Source organism: Zeugodacus cucurbitae, chromosome 5 (genome assembly GCF_028554725.1).
Source record: "Zeugodacus cucurbitae isolate PBARC_wt_2022May chromosome 5, idZeuCucr1.2, whole genome shotgun sequence".
Taxonomy (NCBI): Eukaryota; Metazoa; Arthropoda; class Insecta; order Diptera; family Tephritidae; genus Zeugodacus; species Zeugodacus cucurbitae.
The window spans coordinates 62,317,984-62,341,230 of NC_071670.1; the positions used below are offsets into that span (position 1 = coordinate 62,317,984).

The 23,247-nt window shown below is 32.5% G+C and overlaps 1 protein-coding gene across 3 annotated transcripts in view; it reads right to left on the reverse strand.

Annotated features, from left to right (window-relative positions):
* LOC105208880 (midnolin homolog) overlaps window positions 1–23,247 on the reverse strand; it is a 65,290-nt gene that overhangs the window by 39,721 nt on the left and 2,322 nt on the right. The gene's annotated exons all lie outside the window — the stretch shown is intronic.

The following is a 23,247-nucleotide window of genomic DNA, read 5'->3' on the forward strand; positions in this document are numbered from 1 at the left end:
ATTATTGCTCGTGACACCTCTTGAACCATTAACAATCCAGCTTCGTTCAAATTACATCGGATTTAGACTGTTTCAGAACATATCACGAATTGATGGAGAAAACTATTTAAAAGGATTATTGAAGGAATAAGTGAGACACTAAGAAGATAATATACGATGTGGTTCCAATTCTAATTCCTCAAAAATCTATAATATGCGCGTTCTACTCATATTTCTACGGACTACACTGCAATGACCTGGACTAAACTGTAATCATCTGGAGACGGGTAGCTACTAAGAACAACGATTCTTATACTTGTAAAATTTTTGAAAAAATAAAAATACTACGGAAACTGTCGAAACATAACCTGTTTACCGCATTTCCAATATAATCTTAATAAAAATACTACAAATTGTGGTAGAAATTTCGAACTATGAGAGCCTTCTGAGACGACAACAGTTTGGCAAAGCTTGAAATAAATTACAAAATAAAAATTTAAAAAATATAGAAAGGATGTATACCCAGAAGGATACTGGTGAATGAAGAAGACATGCCAAAAACAACATTAGAAGTACAAAAACCACCATGTGATCGCAAGAAAACACTCTCAATTCAAGCAATCTCCAAAGTTAGCAATTCAGTTTTTTTTTGTCCTCCTCCAAAAATCTCCAATAACAACAAAGTAACAAATATTAAATATTAATATCAAAGCATTATGCGCTTAATTATTCAATTTGTTGTGAGCGTTTTCGAATCAAGGACATCTCCTAGGCATCTTTCGATTACACTTGGAGACCCACCAAACGGTTGCCTTGTTTGGCAACTTATTATTAGGTGCTTGGTACGTACGCCTCGGTTTGTTGCTGTGGTTATATGAGTTGTTTTGGTCGATTTTGCGTTTGTTGATCCATTTCATTTATTGTTTGGATAACCAACGTTATGAGTTTACACCATCAAAAGGCTTAACCTAGCAACCGAATATTAATTCGATGTTAAAAAGTGCACTGCAACCTAACAAAGCTGCTGATCAATTAGGAAGGTATACTATATGGATATATACATATATACATAAATGAACACTTGAACCAATAGGTATATATAATGGTAATGGTTCATAAAGAAAAATATTTTTTAGAAAAAAAAAAAATTATTTTTCCGAAAAAATTTAATAAAAATAAATTTTTAATAAAAAAAAAATAAAAAATAAAAATTTTTAATAAAAACAAAAATTTTTATTAAAAAAATCACAATAAAAACAAAAACATACTAAAACCAATAGCAACAAGCGGGAGTCTAGCAAACAGAGTTAAAGATTTGCATGTGAATGTATGTATGTATATATGCATGTATGTTTCTACGTTGACGTACGTTTCCTTGCAACAGATGTTTTGCCACTTGTATCAATACAAAACCAAACAATAAAACATGTATGTATGTCTGTATGTATTTACTTATTTGAGCTATTTGTTTGGGTCTCTTGAATGGTGTTCCAAAACAAAGTCAAAAGTAGGCGCCAAAGCTCCTGTGCCGCAAAACAATGCAATGCACAACTGCGTGTGTGCACAACAACAACAACAACAAAAAGTTCAAGGATATTATGTTACATAATCAAGACAAGATACGATTGCCCTAATAGGTCGCATGTGGCAAAGTGGCAAGTGGCAAGCGTCGCCTAGCATTTTATGTACGTCAAACACATTTTGTAAGGAATTTGCAGTCGCAGTGTGTAGAAAAAAAAATATGTGTAATACAAAAACAAACGACAGCAATCAGTGTGTGCAACTATTTTTGTGTTGTTCTACAATATATTGTTGCTGCGTTGCTGTGCTGTGGCCGGTGTCAGTTGGTGTCGCTTTGGTGCATTGAAATGTTCCGAGTGTTGTCCTGTTGCCATTGATACCGTTGTTATACAGGTTTTTAAGGCGCGTAAACAAACTTCCAACAAATGTGGTTCAAAACTTATCGGTCTCCTTATGAATATAAACAAAAGTGCAGTTAATTGATTTTATAGAGATGTATGTTTGTATGTGTGTCAGCGTCTTTTTATAAGCGTCTTACGTCACTGTCACATTATCTTACGTTATTAATATCGCGTTTGAATTGATTGATTTTATGTCGGTTTACTGTATTCAATCAAATATTTTAGCTACTCGATGATTGAGGTCAAGTCAAGCTTTAACTGGCACTATGGGTCTCTTAAAATATATCTACTCTCTAATTGCAATTGTGGTACGAGATCTGGTCTTTATGTGTGGTCATCCGAGGTTCCTGGTTTATTCTTATTGAGCTTCTTGAAGTTCCTCTATAGGTGTTGGGTCTTAAAAGTTTTAAGACACCTCCAAACGACTGATAGAACTTGGTAAGAATCTGTTTCTTATCAAAAATATGCTGGAAGATTTGTGAAACATCAAATTTTAACTCGACAGAACCGTTCAACAATAATTGAAAGACAAAATCGACTATTGAAGCCATTGGAGGAACCAAAGGTTAGTTAAATAGGGACTCTATAAGGGGTTTTTTTACTGAAACGATACTACATTGAAATTATGAAAAAACGATGTATTTATTATCAAACTTATTAGCTTTTCAAACATTTGTTGTTGTTGTACTGACGTACTTTCCGAAAAATGTTAGAAAAATAAAGACGAGACAAATTTTAACTCGACAGAACCGTTCAACAATAATTGAAGGACAAAATCGACTATTGAAGCTATTGGAGGAACCAAAGGTTAGTTAAATAGGGACTCTATAAGGGGTTTTTTTACTGAAACGATACTACATTGAAATTATGAAAAAACGATGTATTTATTATCAAACTTATTAGCTTTTCAAACATTTGTTGTTGTTGTACTGACGTACTTTCCGAAAAATGTTAGAAAAATAAAGACGAGGTGGCAATCCTTAGGCGAATATTAATTCGAAATATCATATGAAAGACATATCAAAACATGTTTTGAAATATCTCCAAAACTTATGATTTGATTAAAAAATTCCTTAGATTTGAAAAATAACTGCTTTAAATTCTTTTAATTTGATATATCATTTGTTGAAATCGGTTAAAAGATATTCGAGATATTATAGATTCTTGTAGCGAACTATTTCCTTTAAGCAAAATTTGATATTTGAGGAAACCACGAAAAATATATATAACATAAAAAATAATTGTGAAGACTTTCGGACCTGGTAATGAGACTTAACATATGAATCTATTACATATAGCTCTTTCACGAATTTTATAAATTCAAATTTTGGATGTGAAGCCTATTATAACACTCGGAGACACATTATTCGAAGAATCTCTAGAGAAAATACATACATAAAATTGAATTCAGAGAAATTTCCAAGCAACATTAAGGCCTAATGGAAAATTACATGCGAAAAGGAAAGAAACTAAAATTTCAATATAGAGAGAAAACGATAATACAAATTTGTGTAATCTTCAATTTAGATGATTTCATCTACAAATGTGCCAACTAACGAACACAGCACAGATATGTAAGCTTCGTACAGTAATCGTGTGAAAATGCTTTCGAAAACTTTAAACGCACGCATTTTTTACATGAATTTACGCACACGCACACACTCACTTACTGACATATACTTGCATATTGCAATAACTCTTTGCACCATCTCACCGACCGACCGACTGGTGGTCTGCTCTAATGCTTTTCAAAGCTTCGTTAATCAAAATGTACGCGTGTTGCTCTCGCCTTGTCTCTGCCTGCCTGGCTGTCTTACTGTCATTAAATATTTACATACATACAAAAGACAATTCGGTATAGATACACACGACGATGGCATAATCTTCGGAGCTTGTGGGCCGCACAACAAGGAGGCTTGGCCAGCGCGGGGTGAGCGGCAGTGCAACAAATTTGAAAATGAGTTTGAGTTTGTGTTTCGAGGCGGACGAGACAGTTGAGAGCAGAAAATTGCAGTAAAACTGTTTTTGGGGCCTGCTAGTGAAACTGGGCTGTGGCCGTCTCGGTGTGTGCGACAATATGTACTCGTGTTGTTGGGTTGACTGGGTTTGGCTTTGACACCGCAACTGTCAGTGCGTGAAAATGTGCGTGAGTTTGTTCATTACATCATATTTACCACGAAATGTATTTGTATGCGTGTGTGTGTGTGCGCGTGTCAGTTGTTGTAGTGCGAAAGTTACGCTTTCGTGGAAAAGCTCGAAAACACACAGGAAACCACCCGTTTATGTGACGTACATACCAAATTTTGATTTTATTTACATTTGCTACTACGTATGTATGTACATATTTATGTAAACACGCACACTTAGCTGACATTCAAAAATTAGAAAACCTTTTCGATGCTACGTGCCTTAGAGAATTTAATTCGAACTTAACCTCAATTTCACAATGCAATTTGTTGTTTGTATTTTCTATAGTTACAGTTAGTCATTGAGAAAGCATTAGAAGTGGTTAATTACAGTGTTGGCTGGATTAATGAGCCTATGAAGGGTTAAATTAGTGGAATCAATGAATACAACTAATTTAAAAAAAGAAATAATACTTAAAAAAAAAAAATAAAGAAAAATGTAAAAAAGATAATAGAAAATTAATAATTATAAAATAATTAAAATTAAATATAGATAAAAAATCACTATACAAAATTTTAATTTTTTAATGCGAATAACCATTTTATATGTAATTTAATTATTAAAATCACTTTTAAAGCTTTTCGGATTTTTAAACTTTTTTTGAAGTTTTTGTCTTAAAATGAATAACGGTATTTTTTAAATTAATCGCCAAAATATTTTTGTTTTACATAAATTTAATAAAAATTAATTTTTTGCAGTGTAAAATTTTTAATTTTTTTTTTAAATAACCGAAATTATATGTAATTCAATTCTTACAATCATTTTCAAATTTTGAATTTTTTTAAATATTTGTAAGTGTTTTTTAATCATGTTAATATAAAAAAAAAATATTAAAAAAAAAAATATATTAAAAAAAAAAATTCTACATAATTTTCCTTAAATAAACCACTAAATAAACCAAAAACTTACAACAAAAATTAAAAAAAAAAAATTGTCTTTCAAGCATTCGCCACTGTATTATAACATTTGTAAATTTGAGCAAAAACCACCTAAACACACACACAAACACATAAGAGCAGCCATACATACATACATACATAATCCATACACACGCTTCCATATATAAATTCCATCCATCAGCATCAAGCGATTTGTCCTTTAAATCAAATTCCAACGCTCACACACCCCCCTGAGTTGATTGCCAACAATAGGCAGCACCGCCCTTAGAGCCAGTAGATATGTATTGTATATGTACATATGTATGAACGTTTGTACATAAAACTGTATGCAGTGTTCAACCCGTCTACACACCTTAAACCACACAGCGCACATACAAACAAATAAATAAGCACGAGGAAAGGTAAAAAAAAGGTAGTTGCACATAGCTACACACGCTCGACCCACCACCACCACCCAACACTTAGTGTGTTTCACAACAACAACAAACACTTCCTATAAGCAGACTCTGCACTAGACACAGATTTCCACAGATTTTCTTCCCACTTTTATTTGTAAATATGTATTTATGTTTTGTCACAAACGAAATTCAACATGATTGCATCAGAGGGCAGCGCCGTCAACAGCGCTGCTTACAATGCAGTCACTACTAAATAGCAGTGGCAGCAATCAAGAACGCAAGCAGCGCGCTGTAAATGTGCAGACAGAGCAATATTAACATTAACATTATCACTTACATTAGATTCGCTGCATATTTTGACAGCTCAGAGCGCCGACGTCTGTTAGCGTACAGTGAATGGAAAAGGAGAAATCGCATTTTTAAGCGCTGTTATGGCTTATCGACTTTTCTCCATGTGATAACAATAAAAAGAAGAGAGTTTAGGGAGTGGAGTGTGTTTGCATTTTGGGGGGAAGAAAATGTATGAAGCATAAGACATTGTATGTGAGTTGTTATGTTATGTTAAGCGTGTGTGAGTTGAAGCGCAAGTAAATGGAGAGCACGGTAAATGAAGCAAATGGCGAGAAGATTGATAACGCTCGGTTAGTTTGTTGGAGGGGGTCATCAACATGTTCTGTCGGTAGGGGGTTAACTAAATGAAAAAAATAACAACAACAACAATAACATGTTATGCGACAGTGTTGCCACAACAAAGGTAAAGTATGAAAAGAAAGCATGTGATGTACATATGCACTTATGCATGCAAGCGGGAGAGTTTTATAAATAAAACACAACAAAGCAGCATAAAACTGGTTTTGAGACGCTGTAATATTGAAAAAGTATAGAAAGAAGTTAATGCAAGCCAATACTTTTTTTAAATTTGCAATTTTTTAGAGAGATTAAAAATGCCAAAAAATTAAAAATTATGCTGCATACGAATATACATATGTTAAATGTAGATATGAAGGGAGAAGAACCAAAAAATATGGACTTCAAGCATAAAATTAAACACGCTGTCAAACTGGTGGTTGCTAGCTACACTCAAACATACATCCAAGTACGTAAATGTAGATTTTAACTTTATTCAAGGTGCTACCACCAACAGCCACGAACAAAGGCAACACACAAAAAGAAAGTGCTTAGCAGCAAAAATATTTGTTGTATTTGCAATTCAATTCAAGGTAAAGTAACATTTACAGTTACTGCAAATGTCCGTATATAATTAACAATAAAAAAAGATGGCTTTTGGGCATGCTGCATAGCAAGGAAGTGCGCTCGCATATCCTTCTTCCTGGTTTTTCGCGCGCTCTCTCTCTCTCTTTATCGTGCGCACTTAAACAGCCTCTTCTCAACTGCTGCTAACTCACAATGATTCCTTTTGAGATGCATAGCGCAGCAGCTAGGGCTAGATATGGTGACAAAGCACCACAATCAATATGAATAAAACAACCGATTTTGTAAGAAGGGAGAGAACAATGAGCTACAAGGAGTTGACACAAAGAAATAAAAGTAGTATGGAAACCGATGAAATTCACAGTAATGCATTTTTTATTGTAGAGTTACTTAATACAATTATTGAAGTAAACAAAAAACAGGGTTGTATTTTCATGTTTTTTTAATCAAGTTAATGATGTAATCCCACAAATTGGAATTTCACAAATTAATCTACTTCAATCTTATCGGATTGTTTTCTAAACATAGAAACATAAAGATTTGAATCCTGATTATTTATGTAAATATATAAGAAAAAAGGACTTGCCAGATGGCGCTAATCAAGTCAAAAATTTTGCTTTTTTATCAGAAAGGACCCGTTCCATTTAGGCAGTTAAAATTTTTTAGCTTAGGTTTTGAAACAAACAATTGAAGTAATGTGTGATGAAACTCGAGCCTGAGTGCTTTTTAGGCAATATAGCTTCGGATAAGATCTCCAAATACACATCTCTTGCGCTCTGCTCAGCTATGTTACTTGTATTGGAACAAAGAACTTATGATTTTGCGCTGTTTTCCAAAATTATTGATTACAACTGTTCTCTTCATAGATATTCTAAGCTCCCAGACATATAATAGTCTCGATACAGTTGAAGTTCTAAGGGGTTATAAGTTTCATAGCCGATTTCTGACTTGGAAAATCATCGCCTACAATTCCTCAGAGGTTTAGAGGCAGCTTAAAACAGAGACGAAACGAAAGATTTTCTTCACTCGACTCTGTTATACATATACTTAAAAAGAAGTAAACTAGATTATTACCAAAGTAGCCTTTGAAACATGATTTTGGTCAAATTTGCTCTTCATCTTCTAAAACAGCTTTCTATACTCGCTTTTAACTAGTTTTCACACCCCTAAAAATATTTGGTTCGACGACAGAAGCAGTAACACGTATAAAACACCCCTAAAAGTTTTCCGAAAACCGGAAATATGCTTTTTAATGAGTTTATAGTAACCAATATTAATTTCGACGGTATTAATGAGATGATTTCGAGAGTAACATTTATTAGAGCCATTCGTCCGCATGCTGCTAAGCCAACACAAAATGGATACACCCGCTGTGCGACGCAGAGCACAAAATGACGCAACCAGGAACTATAGAAACCCTTTCCTCCGTGTTCTACATACAAGATTTATATGTCAGCAGGGTATATGTACCGTAAGTAGTGTAAGAAACATAAGCAAGAATGCTATTGCGATGCTTGTAATCAAACATAAAACTGAGATTATGTGTATAAAAAAAGTAATGGCGTAGTTTAAAAGAAAATAATGTAAAGAAACAACAGTAGAAGAAGCAGCAGCAGCGGAGCAATATAGAAAATTTACGACTATGATAATGGCAATACGGAATAAAGAGCAAATTCCACCACCGGCAGCCACTATTACTAGAGGCGATACGACACACTATGCGATAGATTGGATGGACTTAACAAAGAGGTAGCGTGGTTGGCATAAGAAGAAGAAGAGGCACAAGAAGAAGACCTGCATCAGAGAAAACACCACCAACAACATCAACCGTCATGACATTCAATTTAGAGAAAAGTGGTTAAAGCAACGTGTGGCACAAAGTGAAGCACTGAAGCACTGAAGCACTGAAGAACGAAGAATGAACAACGCATAAGATAATCTTAGTAAGTAAGTAAGTACAAATATCCCGAGTATCTAGGCAAATACAAATGTGTGTTTATTGATATTATATGCGCAGAGTACATGGCAGATTCTTGCCTGGTAAAGCGTGTAGTCGTGTACATATGGAAAGTCAAACAAAAGCATAAATTAAAGCAAACGTCCGACGAGTACGAGAGTTAAGGGAAGTTAGTCGCAAAGTAGACTCACCTACATAACATTCCATACCGATTTTGTAGTAGTCTTCAATGTATGCGACACAATAGATTTTGAGGCATGAGTGAAGATGACTGTTGAGGAGATGGCTACAGCGAGAGAGCGCGAAGAGTTGAGGTGCACGAAGCAAAAGTGTTGGCGTGTGCGGCGTCGATTGCCACCATTTTGCTGATGGGTAGGGTAGCCCAAAGCAGTTAAGGTACACGGTGGTTTAACTTCGATAAGAAAAAGTGAAGTGAAGTGAATTAAAAAAAGAGAGAAACTTTTGTCATTCAAACGTTTAGCTGAGCGCTAAAGCTTTTTGGAATAAGAAAACTTACAAACTTACGAAAATTAACCCAAACTCGAGCTAAAGGGCACTCGAAAAAAGCACGGAATTAATTAAAATTTGTATTTGTGCTACTTTTAATTAAATTTAGTAACTCGCAGAATGTAACATTGCGCCCACTCTCATTATTGCCGCTCTCCTGCTCTGCCATTTTATAGCATTTGTCTTATCAAAACCATATGTTGTTGTACTAAGTTGCATAGTTGTTGCTGCAAGTTGCATATTATTTCAACTTATGCTGAGCGCCAACACAATCGGAGCTCATACAGCTGCTCTAACCGGCACCATACCCAAGAGCACTCTTTTCACAGCACAAAAAATAATCAACACTTTTTTGTGGCTCCGCTCTCTCGCTCCCGATTGGCATTGTTGTAAGTAGTCGAACTGAAATTTATGCAGCAAACAAAACAAAGAACAACTAAAAAATAAACCGGCTTAGCGCGCAACATAACTAAATAAACAAATAATGTGATTCTTTTTCTCCCCATTCAGGTTCTCGTTCTAGTAGTCAGTCAAAGCGTCTCAAATCCGCTACACACTGGCCAGCACAACAAAGTCACAATGAGGAGAAAACAAATGCAAAAAGAAACAACAAATTAATTGACAATTGTGTGTTTGAAAAATGGCAAAGAATACAAAAAAGAGTGAGAGGAGCTTTAAGTTAGCTTAATTGAGATTTTAGAAATTCTGTAAAAAATAACTGAAATGGTGATGGAGCCTATTGGAGAAATTAAGCAACTTATAAAAGATCAATAGTACCTACGATCGGCGTTCGCAAAGGTTCGCTTATTTACCGAAAAAAAATATATTTAATAAGAATATCGTCAAAAACTCATTTACTTATAAAAGGAAAAAAACTTTTTTTAGTTGTAGATATGTATTCTCATACAAAACATATTACCAAATAAGGCACACCGTATATTGTGAACCCTTTAACGTATGTTAGAATCACGGATAAGCGATAGCGTACTTATCGTATCGTAGTGACGCTTACGTCAAAAGTGGTTGAATGAAATGTCACTTCAAAAGAAAAACATATTACTAACTATTATGCATACGAACGCACACAGAAATGTGTAACAGAACAAAGGAAATATATTAAATTTAATGGGAAATAAACTTAGTCAATAAATAAATATTTATTTAAAGTGTGACAGCTAAGCGCAGCTAAGTTAAGTGTATAGTATGGGGTAAGGGTGAAAAAACACGTAAAATTTCTTAAAATTTAATTTAAAAAAATAAAAAAAAATAAACAGAGCATTAAAATAACAAAAAATAACTTTATTAATAACAAAGTTAATAAAAATAATTAAAATATAAAAAACAACATAAAGTAAAAAAAAATATAAAACATTTTTTTGTAAAATATAAAACATTTTTCTTTTTAATAATAAAATATAAAATAATATAAATAAAACAAATATTGCACAAATTTATTAAATAAAAACTCTTGAAATAAAATATTAAAAAAAAATTAAAAATAAAAATAAAAAAATATATAATTTTTAATTTTTACAATTGTCATGATGAGAATAAATTGTTAAAAAATAAAAATAAATTAAAAACAATAAATAAAAAAATAATAAAAAAATTAAGAAAATTAAACAATATTTCAAAATCTATTTTATTAAAAAAATTATTAATATTAAAAAAAAATAAAAATAATAATTTCTTAAAAAAACACAATTTAATTTTTCATAAAAAAATTAAAACAAAAAAATTTTTTTTAATAATTTTACTTAATCATTTTATATGCAAAATTATTTCAAATAAATCACTGTAAAATATTAAAAAAAAAAATTAGAAACAAAAACAAAGTGTCTATATGTGTTTGTATGTATGTATCTGCTGTTCGGTTAAATATAATCGCAAACTAGAAGGGAAAAAACGCATCCGCTTGGAACAAAGCGAAAAAAACCAGTGCCGGTTAACTACTACAATAATTAATCTTCACACACACAAATACTTTGTGTTGTTGTTGCAAATATATATAAAAATATAACAAGCGAGACGAACAAAGAAACAAGCAGCAGCAGCAGCAGCGCGCCGAGAAGACAAACAAGTTCTAATTTTGAACTATCGATTCATGCACAATATATGAAAAAAGAATGGCGAAATTAAAACGAATAAAACAACAACACAAACAACAAAAGACACAAAGAAGGGAGCACCAGCCAACAGATGATAGCCAAGAAAGGTTTCGCCAAATGTACCGCTGTGAGTGTTAGTGGGTGGACAGACAGCAGAGATATTGCGACGCAGCATTAGATCAACCTCAAGGCTCCAACTACTGGTGGAGCAAAATACCTTTACCGTTACTTATGAAGTGCAAAGATCAGCAGCAGCAGCAGGGAGAAAAGTTACTTAGCAATCCCGGTTATTCACTATATACATTTGCGGTCACTGATCACGACTGATCACCACCAAGCAACGGTACTTGCATTATGCATTATTTCACAGTACGCCACAGTTCCACTACAATTATTTGCATTCCATTTGGTTTATGAATATCGAATTTGTTACAAAGAAAACGCCACAAAGCGCCGGTGAGACGTCATCCATTAATTTAGCTGTTTTACATTTTACCGTTGAATTGCTAATAGTTCGTAAAATTTCTACATAAATCTATTTCCAAACGTCATGCTGAAACAATATAAATCTGTTTATAAGTATTAGACGTTGTGCCGGAACACGCGCTGGATTGGTGGGTCGTGCTTGTTTTGCAAAGGGTTTATTGTAAAAGTTCAATAATAGAACGAATGTGATGTAGTAGTATTGAAAAAATTAAAATAATTATTACAAAGCGCTACAAAAACCTGTTTCAGTTAGGTGACGGAACAAAGAAATCGCATAAGAAATGTTTTAGTAAGGCATTTGAGAACAGATGATCTGAAAATGAGAGATCATCGGGAGAGAAAATATTAAAAAAGGGAAGAAATGTTGGGATTCGAAAGTCAGCATAAGAAATTGGATGGGTTTAGGCCCAAAATTTGAAGAGACAATAAAATATTTAATTATCGCTCCCTTTATAAATTCGTTGATAATATTAAGCAAATGTACGTGTTAATAAGGGCTCTTGGCGCACCTGTTTGGTATACAGAATCACACATAAAATATATATGTAGTAGATACATACAAAGAATGCGCTCTTAAAGACAACATATTTTCTAATTATATGCGCCTAGTTTCTGTGCAAGAATTCAGAAGTCCAACTACCTAGTACTTCCTCCTTATATATTTATGTATGTTTGTGTATTTGTATGAAATCATTCAAGTGGTTTTAATTGAAAATCTTGCTGAGCTCTTTTCTTTATTATTATTATACTTTATTTTTATGCGACGTTTCTTACTAATGTCGTCATTTCAATGATAAGTACATACATATACAATACATAGATACTTACATACATATACATACATATGTAAATATATAGTAAATGACTGTGTAGTGCCTATGAATTAAGAAAATATCTAACAATTGAAAGTACAATATTTGTCTAGTTAGAGCATACTTAGCAACCCAGCAGTCATTGGCAATTCGACTGAACTCAGCGAACCACTAGTTTCATAAGGTGTTTCAGGAGTTCATATAATAGTAATCATTGCGGAAAGTGATAAAAAATTTTAATCTAGAATAATTGCGAATAGTACACGGATCTGTTATATCTAGTTGAACATTAAAAGTATTGGATTTTTTATTATTTATTAATTTTTTATTATTTATTATTTTGTATTATTTATCAATTTTTTAATTTTTTTATTATTTATTAATTTTTTTTATTTATTATTATTTATTAGTTTTTTTATTTTTTATTATTTATCAATTTTTTTATTATTTATTAATTTTATAATTTTTTATTATTTATTAATTTTTTTTATTTATTATTATTTATTAGTTTTTTATTTTTTATTATTTATCAATTTTTTATTATTTATTAATTTTATAATTTTTTATTTTTTATTATTTATTAATTTTAAATTTTTTATTATTTATTATTTTTTTATTTTTTATTATTTATTAATTTTTTTTATTTATTATTATTTATTAGTTTTTTTATTTTTTATTATTTATCAATTTTATAATTTTTTATTATTTATCAATTTTTTAATTTTTTATTATTTATCAATTTTTTATTTTTTATTATTAATCAATTTTTTATTTTTTATTATTTATTAATTTTTTTATTTTTTATTAATTTTTTTATTTTTTATTATTTATTAATTTTATAATTTTTTATTATTTATTAATTTTCTTATTTTTTATTATTTATTAATTTTTTATTTTTTATTATTTATTAATTTTATAATTTTTTATTATTTATTAATTTTCTTATTTTTTATTATATATTAATTTTTTATATTTTTTATTATTTATTCATTTTTTTATATTTTATTATTTATTTATTTTTAATTTGTATTAATTTGTAATGTATTCTATATTCTTTTATAAAAAAATAAATAAAATAAAAATAAAAAATATTATTATTTAAATATTATTATTATCGATCTATTTTAATTTTCCTGAGTTTTATTGATATATAATAATATTTTTATAAAAATATTTTTTTTATTATAAATTTTTATAATTTTTTTTTGGGCTTTTTTCTGAAAATAAATTCTTTTTTAAAAAAAATTATAAAAATCGGTCTCAGATCTATTACAAACACACTAGTTGGTAACCAGTCACCATAAGTTCGGCTCATACGTTTTTTTTACACATTCTTCCACTTGTAGATTTACTATAGTGAATTGCTCGCATTTGAATATACACAGACATTCATCGCCACATGCCGATAAAGCCGACTTTTTGTTAATGAATAAATAGATTTTTGCACACAGATTTGTTTTTTTTTTCTTTCTCTTTTTAAAGTGAGTATTTGTAGTACGAGCACATTAGGTAAATGCCCCTGTGTGTGTTTCTAAGTAAGGCGTCATTACGTTGTTGCCGGACAGTGAAGCCGGCGTAGTATATAGTGTTCACGATCGGAAGAGAATTGTTCACGTTTTTGTGTTTGTATGTGCACAGGTACACAATTCAGTTATTCTAATATGTCTAGAACAGGTGTTGTTGCATATGAATTTCTTTATTATTTTCGCTATTAATTTATATAAATTATCATTATACGCAGAGGCGTGTGTGTGCGTGTGGAATGCTGAAATTTCTTTGATCACTCGCAGAGAATGAATCTGCACAATCGATATCTATATGCAGCTTTAAAAACACCGTTAATAAAATAACTGCAGTTGCACAGCTGCCGGTGTTGCAGCTCAATATGTATGTGTGTATATATCCGCCGTGTAAGCATATGACAACTTGTTAGGAGGCGTACGGTTATTGTATCTAATACACTCATTGCTCATCGCCACCAACCAACGTCAGCAACAAAACAAAGAAAACTAAAAAAACTACAACAACAAAAACAACAAATAATTATAGTGAGCACAAGCAGCAGCAGCCGGTTGACGTTGATGAAATAAGAAACGGTTGTTGGATGCTAGCAACCGGCAAAAGTTAGCTGAGAAGAAAAAAGAGAACACACACACTTACATATTTACACAAACACACACATCTATAATACATACATGAAAAAAGCTTCATTTGCTATTAAATCTATGTAAATGTTTGCTTTATAAATATGTACTATGTCCATATGTTTGTAATTTTATTGCCGCTTAGAATAGCGTAGCGCATTAGCAACAACAATAACTAACAATGAATTCGTTAGAAAAATTATTATTACCATAATAACAAAGCGTAGCTAAACAGCAGAGTGCGAAACAACCTACGCTACATGCTAGCGAAAACATAACAACAACAAGAATAGTAAAAAAATATATAAAAATAAAACTAAAATAGCGAAAATAGAACACAAATGAAAATGTGTTGTGTAATAGAAAAACAAAAAACAAAATAATAATAATTCTTAAAATGGCGAAAAGTAGCATTTGATTACTAAATTGCTAATGAAGAAAGCTTCTTTGTTGTTCTTCAATGCCTGCGGTGATTTAAACTCGAAGAGGCGAAAATAAAATATTTTTTGGATGCGAATAGTATTAATTTCAATACAACAAATTAACATTAAAAAAAATTAAAAAACTCAAAGTTAAATTAATTTAAAACAGTTAAACTCGATTTTTGTGAATTTTGGAAATTTGATTTTAAGTTTAAGTTGAGACTTAATTTGATTGGAATAAATAATTTTTAGTGTCAAAACTCAAATTTGGTACAAATAATTAGTATTGTATACATATATTTTATAAAAAAGGCTTAACTTAATTTTTGAAAATTTTGCATATATTTGACTAGAACAAAGATTTTTGAGGAAGATCAATACAAAAAAGTATTTTTTTTTTAATTTCTAAATAACTTAATAATAATTACGGATTTACAAAAAAAAGTGTTTGAACAACCTGTAGAACAAAAATTTTTGATACTTTTTAAATTTTCTAATATTTTTAAGTTAATTTACCAATTTTAGATTTTTCTTCTCTACTTTCACTTAATTACATTTTAACAAAAATTTGGAGGTTATGAGTAGACCATACTATTAGAAAAAAATATTTATTTTTAGCCTTTCTGTTCAATTCACTGCCATATTTCAGTTGAAAATAAGTATTTTTATATAAGTATGAATCCCATTCACAGCTTTTAGCTGGAAGCTGGAAGGTTCATCACACTGTGGAAAACACGTGTTTACATCAATAAAAATTGGTAAGATATAATTTAAGGTAGTTAAAAGAGTGTTTGTTGACAATAAAAATGCACATAAATGCAAGCTCATAAAATTAAATGCAAACATTTAATAAACACATCCACATGTACATAAATACATACAAACCGCTTTGCTGCGGCAATTACTCAGCGGGCAGGTATTAAATATGCCTAAATTCGCAGAATACGGCGAAAATTGGCAAGGCAAGCAATTTTCTAAAAAATTAAAAAAAAATGTTAAAAAAAAAATATAAAAAAAAAATAAAAAATAAAAAAAAAGGTTTCAAAAATTAAGAAGTGTCAAAAATTAAAAAAAATGTTTAATTGAAAAAAATTAAAATGTAAGGAAATAAAAAATAATAATAAAATATAAAATAAAGTGTAAATCGTAAAGGTTATTCAAAATTGAAAAATAAAAATCTGGAAAATGTTTACAAATAATAGATTCTACAGCAAATGACTACAATAATCAGAAAGAAGAAAGAATTTTTCAACCCGAATCTCTATTATTTCAAAACTAAGACGATTGTAAACAATTTAGGACGTATTCATAATAAAATAGGGTAAGCACAGGGTTCCAGAAAGTTTTGTAGTAATAAATATTTGAAATAAACCACAACATATTTTCAATATTCCCTTAAATATGTTCTCTCCTTTTAAGGCACTATCGACCACACTGTATTTTAATACTTTTCAATTAATTTCATTCCTTAGCATACAATCTAAGTTTGTATTATTCAGAATGTCTCAAACTTGGCAACTTAACTTTTCAATAGAGTGTTAACTGTGTTTTAAATACATTTAACTTAAAGCGCAAACTTTTTAGAATTATAAAAGTGTGCGCTTTAAGCTACCCAGCAAACTATTAATATTTGTAAACAATAAATCTTAAGTCAATTTATTACTATTATTAGTTAAATAGCTTTATCAAGCGTGCTTAGTTAATACTCAATAGTTTCTCAACAAAAAAAATCAATAGCAACAACTTAAAGTGTACTTTTACAGAGATTTCCTTCAATTATTTAAGCAATTTTAAGCAGTTTGCCTGCAAATAATTTATCTATCAAAGTAAAAAGCTTATAGTTAACACTTAAGCAATAGTTAACTTTAAGTTAACACAGTTGAAAATCAACTTGAAATCAACAATTTTCTCAAATGTTGAAGATATTTCACTCTCTGGGTTAGCTGGGTAGTTCTATGTAAATATGTAGTAGCTAGAAAGGTAAAAACGCTTTTGTAGATATGTACGTATATATAAGTACATTTGTATATATGTATGTATGCTCAGAAGTATATAATATTATCCAACGTTTCCACACACATTCACTTTTTTAGGGGTAACTAAACGAAAATGTGTAAATAAGTAACGCTTTAATAATGGGTTAAACGAAATGAAATGGAGTGTCATAAATGATAAAAAAATAATGAAAATGAACAGGAAAATAAATATAAAAAGTAACATTTGCTATCATTTTTCGTAGCACCGAGATATGTAGAGGTATGTACAGGCATGTTTCTGTGTTTGTATGTATGTACAATGGAGAAGGGAAACTAGCAAAGCGCAAAAGGTAAACTTGAAAAACTTTTCAAAAATTTTTGACACAGCAACAAATATATGTTTATTTATACATATTCATGCCGCTACCAGTGCTCGCATACAATATATTATTGTGTATAATGCACTCAATAATTGCAGGTTATGTAAGTTTTTGGAGAGCAAAAGATGCAATTAGACGGGTGTATACAGTTATATATGAATGTATGTATGTATAACGCAGCATATGTGCCAAGAAATAATAATAGTTTGAAAGCAAATATAATTGAGCGACGAGACAGTGTGCAGCAGCAGCAGCGTGTTGCAAGAATGCGAATATTAAGCGCACAGAATGCTGTAACCAGGCAACGAAGGAGTGGTGTCTACATACAATTGAATCGGTTGAAAATGGGCTGAGGCATATATGAATATGTGTATATACTGATTTTTGGGCGTAATATTTGTACAGACGAAATTTGTATTTTGTATTTTGTATATTTGTATGTATGTAACGGAAAGTATACGTTTTCAGTTGTTAGAGTATCTCTACACGCGTGTATATACACCTGACTAACTGACGCTTGCTATATACTCATAATTGTTTTTATATATGTATATAAGCATGCGCTTGCTATGTATATTGGCGGCCGTGTGCAGCGAATACAAACAGATTTAGTATACTAAAAATGGCTATTCTTGGACCATAAATTCACACATGTGTAGGCACTGTACATATGTACATGTGTGTACTTAACCACCATGAGCACTAAATATGTTTGTGAGTGTGTGTGTGTCTACTACACAAACGGAAGCATTTGCTGTACACTCGACACATAGTATCTCGTATCTGCCCTCATAGTCATAGATGTTGATATCAATAGTAAAAAAGATAAGAGTAGTCAGCTAGCTGGCTGACTAGCTAGTAAACCCGTTGTTGATTGGAAACAAAGGAAAGTGTTGCTTGCATGCCTATGAAGCCACAACACAAACATACAGACAGACATACAAACATATGTATGTTAGTAGCTATCTTCATGCACGTAATTCATATATACAAAAATATCGTTATGTATATCAGCACATTTGGTCGAATATGACTTGCATGTGGCTGGAAAATTGACGATAACAGCAACACCCAGCGTCATGGTAGCAACATACAACACACACACAGACGCAGCTACATACATACAGACATATACGACCATTGCCATACTACTCATCATCAGCAAAAGAAGCGAAAAGAGATTGCAAAAAAATATCTCGAGGGCCATACAACACTATCAGCTGCAAAACAACAACAACAACTAACTCAATAACAAAGAAAAGCAGATATGCAAAACAGCACAACAACAACAACAAGAAGCAGAAAATAAAACTTTAAAAGCTGTATCTCTGTACCACGGATCATCCAAAAATAAACCGCAAAAAAAATTGTGCCGGCGTGTGGCAGCAGATAGCCGAAAAAGCGCAGCTGCTTCAGCAACATTAGACAGCAATGTTGAACAGCCTTTTCCACCTTAAAGTAAGCTAATGCTCAGAAAAAAATATTAAATGCACGCCAAGAAAAAGCATTTAGGTAATTTGTAATCTGAGCGCTGCCAAGCGCGCCGGCGTGAGAGCGCAATACGGGAGAGTTTCAATGCGCGACGCGTACCGAGTATGTAAAACTCATGGTGTTAAGAGCAAACTATGCGTTCTTATCATTTGAAGGTGCTTTCGTTGACTCCCGGTCGCCATAGCTGACGCAAATGACGTACGGATGCGACGCAGAATCAGAGCAAAGCAACGCATCTAATGAAATTCGGTATACTCGCACATGTGGTGAGTATGCTCATCAAACGATGCATTTAATTGTTGTAAACAGGAAGAATTTTTTCGTCAATTAAATGCATATGAAATGTAAGCAATGTGAGATACACGGAAGAACTTACGACATGATGCCTAAAAGGCACAAGGTTTATCGAAAGTTTGTATGAGGCATAGAATTTGAATATTATTTGTTGTGTTGTATTTAATTAGCTATGTAATAATGTGAAATTGAATTGGGGAGGGCACGTAGTTGCTCATATTGTTGTCAATAATTTGCCTAGGGTACATAAAACTAAGCACTTCCGCGACTTGAGGTTCTCTCAAAGATTTTGCTGAGACACAGTACTTTATAACACTTATTCACTTCATTTCAGAGTTCTAAAAAGTGTAATCAAGCCTTGCTGTTGTAGTTATAAACGTTAGCTACAACCATATATATAGGAAAGGTAGGTCAATTGTCATCGAAGTCTTCTAGATATCATATAGATGATCTCGAAGTAATGATAGATCCACGCGTTATTACTAGGGCACTAGATGATATGATTGGATCTCAGGAAAATAGGTGGTCGATGTGTGGATTTAAGCAGACATGCCAAGATATGGTCAGTACCCTGTGGAGCTGTTTTCATGAGTGATGCAGGAGCAACATCCGTTGGATATACCAGGGTCTAGTCTAGTTAAGTAGTAGTCCAGAACAAAATTGACTAAGTGCAATCCAGACTAATCAACTATTACACAGCTCTCTCTCTCTCTCTCTTTCTCTCAGGTTTCTAAGATGATACCACTTCTGAATTTTGCGAGATCACGTGGCCGGAAGTTCCAAACAAAGACAAATACTCTCTAGAAAGTTATGTAAACATTAGAAACTGTATTAAAAGTAAAATTTAATTACTCAAAAGCATACTTACTGCTGCGCTTGCAGTGAGCGCAGCCGAACACCAAGCTTATGCCTTCGTTTCATTTCTTTTTTTTTGTCTTGTCACTTTACTTGAACTTGCGCGACCGCAACTGATTTTTAATGCAGTGGACAAATATGATTGCAAATGCACAATCAATAACAACAATAACAACAACAATAACAAAAGCAAATCAAATAAATTGCATATAGAATGAAAACGAGAAAAAAGTGAATTGCAAAAAAGCGCCGATTAAAATGCAAACACAAAGAATGAATGAATAAAAAATGACGCGAGAACACAGAACTTTAGCCTTATTTGCCGGTGGGGCGCGCCATTCGTTGATATTAGCTGCGGTATGAGCGGTATGAGCGGTGTTTTGCTAGTACAAATTGTTGCTGCGCTGTTGCTGTTATTGTTGTTGTTGTAGTTGTGTAGTGTAATGGTATTGTGCAGTTAAATGCAATGTAATTACAGCTGCAATTGCTAATGTTCTCTTATTGAATTGCTCGTACAATAGGCGCACTATGACGCCAGCAAAGGGGCGATATGGTGGGCGCAGCGGAATGCGACGACAGCGAAAGCGAAACGAACAAAGCAATACACGCCAAATAGCCGACAATAATGATTCGAATAGACGACGCTACAAATAGATACATATACAGAACAGTATCAAATGGCACACACACTCGCACACACACGTTGTGCATACGATCGCGCCCGAGTGCATACAAACTCAACGCATACAACTACAACGAAAACACCCGTTTGGCAAATGAACGATTTCCACCAACCGACCAAGCCACCCGACCACCCGTTTGTGCAGCAGCCGAAGTTCCCCCATTTGCGATCCCACCACCTGCCGTTGGCGCCCAGCGCAATTTACGAATTTTTTGCCGGCACTTGCGGTTTTGCTGCTGCTGCTTGGTCTAGGTAGGTAGTACATACTTGTTTACGACGCAGCTTCGAGTAATCTTGTCATTTTCATTTATTTGCACGTTGTTGCTATTTTGCCACTGTCAGCGCCGTCAGAGTGCGCTGCGCTGCTCGATTTTATATTTACTTTGATATTTTTATGGCGATAATGATGATAATAATGTAGTGGCCTGCAGTTGTTCTTATTGTTGCAATTCCTGTTGTCTTAGAATAGAAGTTATGCAATACTGACTTTTTGCTTTTCTTTTTGCTGTTCGACTTTTTGACTTTCTTTTTCGTTTTTTTTTTTTGTTTTCAAAAGATTTGGAGATTTGCTAAATAGATATGCGTACACATGCAATTCGTGCGGGGTTTGCGTGTGTGTAAGTAGGTGAATTTATGAGTGGAAGCGTGGTATTTGCTTGGCACATGCTCTTACGCATATGAAATCGTCGTTTCATTCAATTGCACTGGCGAGCAGAATGGCAATAAGACGGTGGGAAGAAGAAGAAGCACAAACTAAATTTTAATGAAACGCATTTTATATAGTTGTTGTTTGAGGTTATGAAATGTAATAAAATGAAAAAATATATTCCAATTTTAGTTGCAGAATTTCACACAGGTGTTACGATTTTTTTCTTAACTGTAATTTTTCTTGAGTACTCTTGGCACTTCTACCTTTTGTAAACCGAATTCAGCGTGTATTTTGATGTCAGTGCATGTTGTTGCTGTTTTCTATATTTCAACCCTGTTTAAGGGTGAGTTTGATTCTTTTTTTTCACATTTTCTGATTGTGATGGGGTTAGTCCATTGTTAAAGAAAGGTATTAGATGAGTGGTTTAGTGCTGTCACCATAATCACAATAAATGATCTCAACTCACCACTTATGTATACAACCTGGATCAAGCTAACCTGAGATACAGTCAAAATTTTTCTTTAAAAAAGGAGTAATGCCTTGAATTTTAAAGTATGACTGTTGTGCGGCTACAGGATCTTTATATTTGATTGGAGTTAAGTTAAAGTTTAGCGAAATGATTTCAAAACAATCCACAAAACCTTGAGCTCTACGAGTTAACACTGAGACCGTTCCCATGCCAATTAGATCTGTATAACTCGAACGGACGCGGATTTATAAACGGTCTTTTAACTCGTGAACATTTTTCAATAATTTGGGGAATGTTTTCTGACAGTCGGTTCTACGTAACCGGAACGGACCCGGATTTTTATCCGGCCAACGACTGTCAAATCGGCAGTATTCTTTAAAATTATTTGAGGAATGTTTTATGCCGATAGAACAACAACAACTATCACTATAAGTATTTACTATAAGTAAAATTGTGAGTTGTAAAATATCACCAAAATCGAATAACATTCAATTTACACCGAAAAAAGCTATATCAACGCAATATCAAATAAATCACAATTTTTGTTACATTATTTATATAAAAAATTAATTATAATTGCAATTAAATATTATTTTGGATTTTTATAACCTCAAAATTCATACCAAACTTGTATGTTCTTGTAAAAGACAGAATCCCCTCCTGAACAAAGCAAGTAAATTCGTTCATCAGAAATGATATACAAACATACATGGAAACAACCACACCAAGATTTTTATCACCTGCTGCACCACCACTAGAATCCACACTAAGCATTTACTGCTTCAAAAAAAATAAACAAAAATCAATGTCCAAAAGGTTTACACGCTTCAATTCCCGCTTTGCTACCACTTAAACACATTTTCAACTGCTTCAACAACTTCTCTCGTTCTTTAAAACTCCTACTAACTACACCACCGGGCACAACAGCAGCATGGAAGTTGTTTATACACATGTACATACAAATGTACTACACAATAACTAAAGGAAGAGTGTAGAAATATGGAAGAGCAAAACTGGATTGGAAGAGGGCATCACTATAGTAGTGTCATAAAATAACACTGTATGCCGCATCATATTGCATAGTTACCACCAGGCAGGCAGCAAGCAACATAGCGCGGAGCACTTTGGAGAGGCAGCAAAGCATAACAGCGACAGCAGCAAACAAATGAACATGGCAAACAAGTACAATATATACATATGTATTGTATGTTTATATGGAAGTATGTATGTACGGCAACGACAAACACAAAGCATAACAAAGAGCTCGCTGGTTGGGAGCTATTACAACACGAAATTGGATGTCTATATGTATGTACAATGTGGATACATGGAAGCACAGCAAGTATGCTGCTATTGTAGAGGTTGCTTTGGCAATGGCTCTGTGTTGAACAGGCAGCCTACTTCAATTGTCAAAAGGG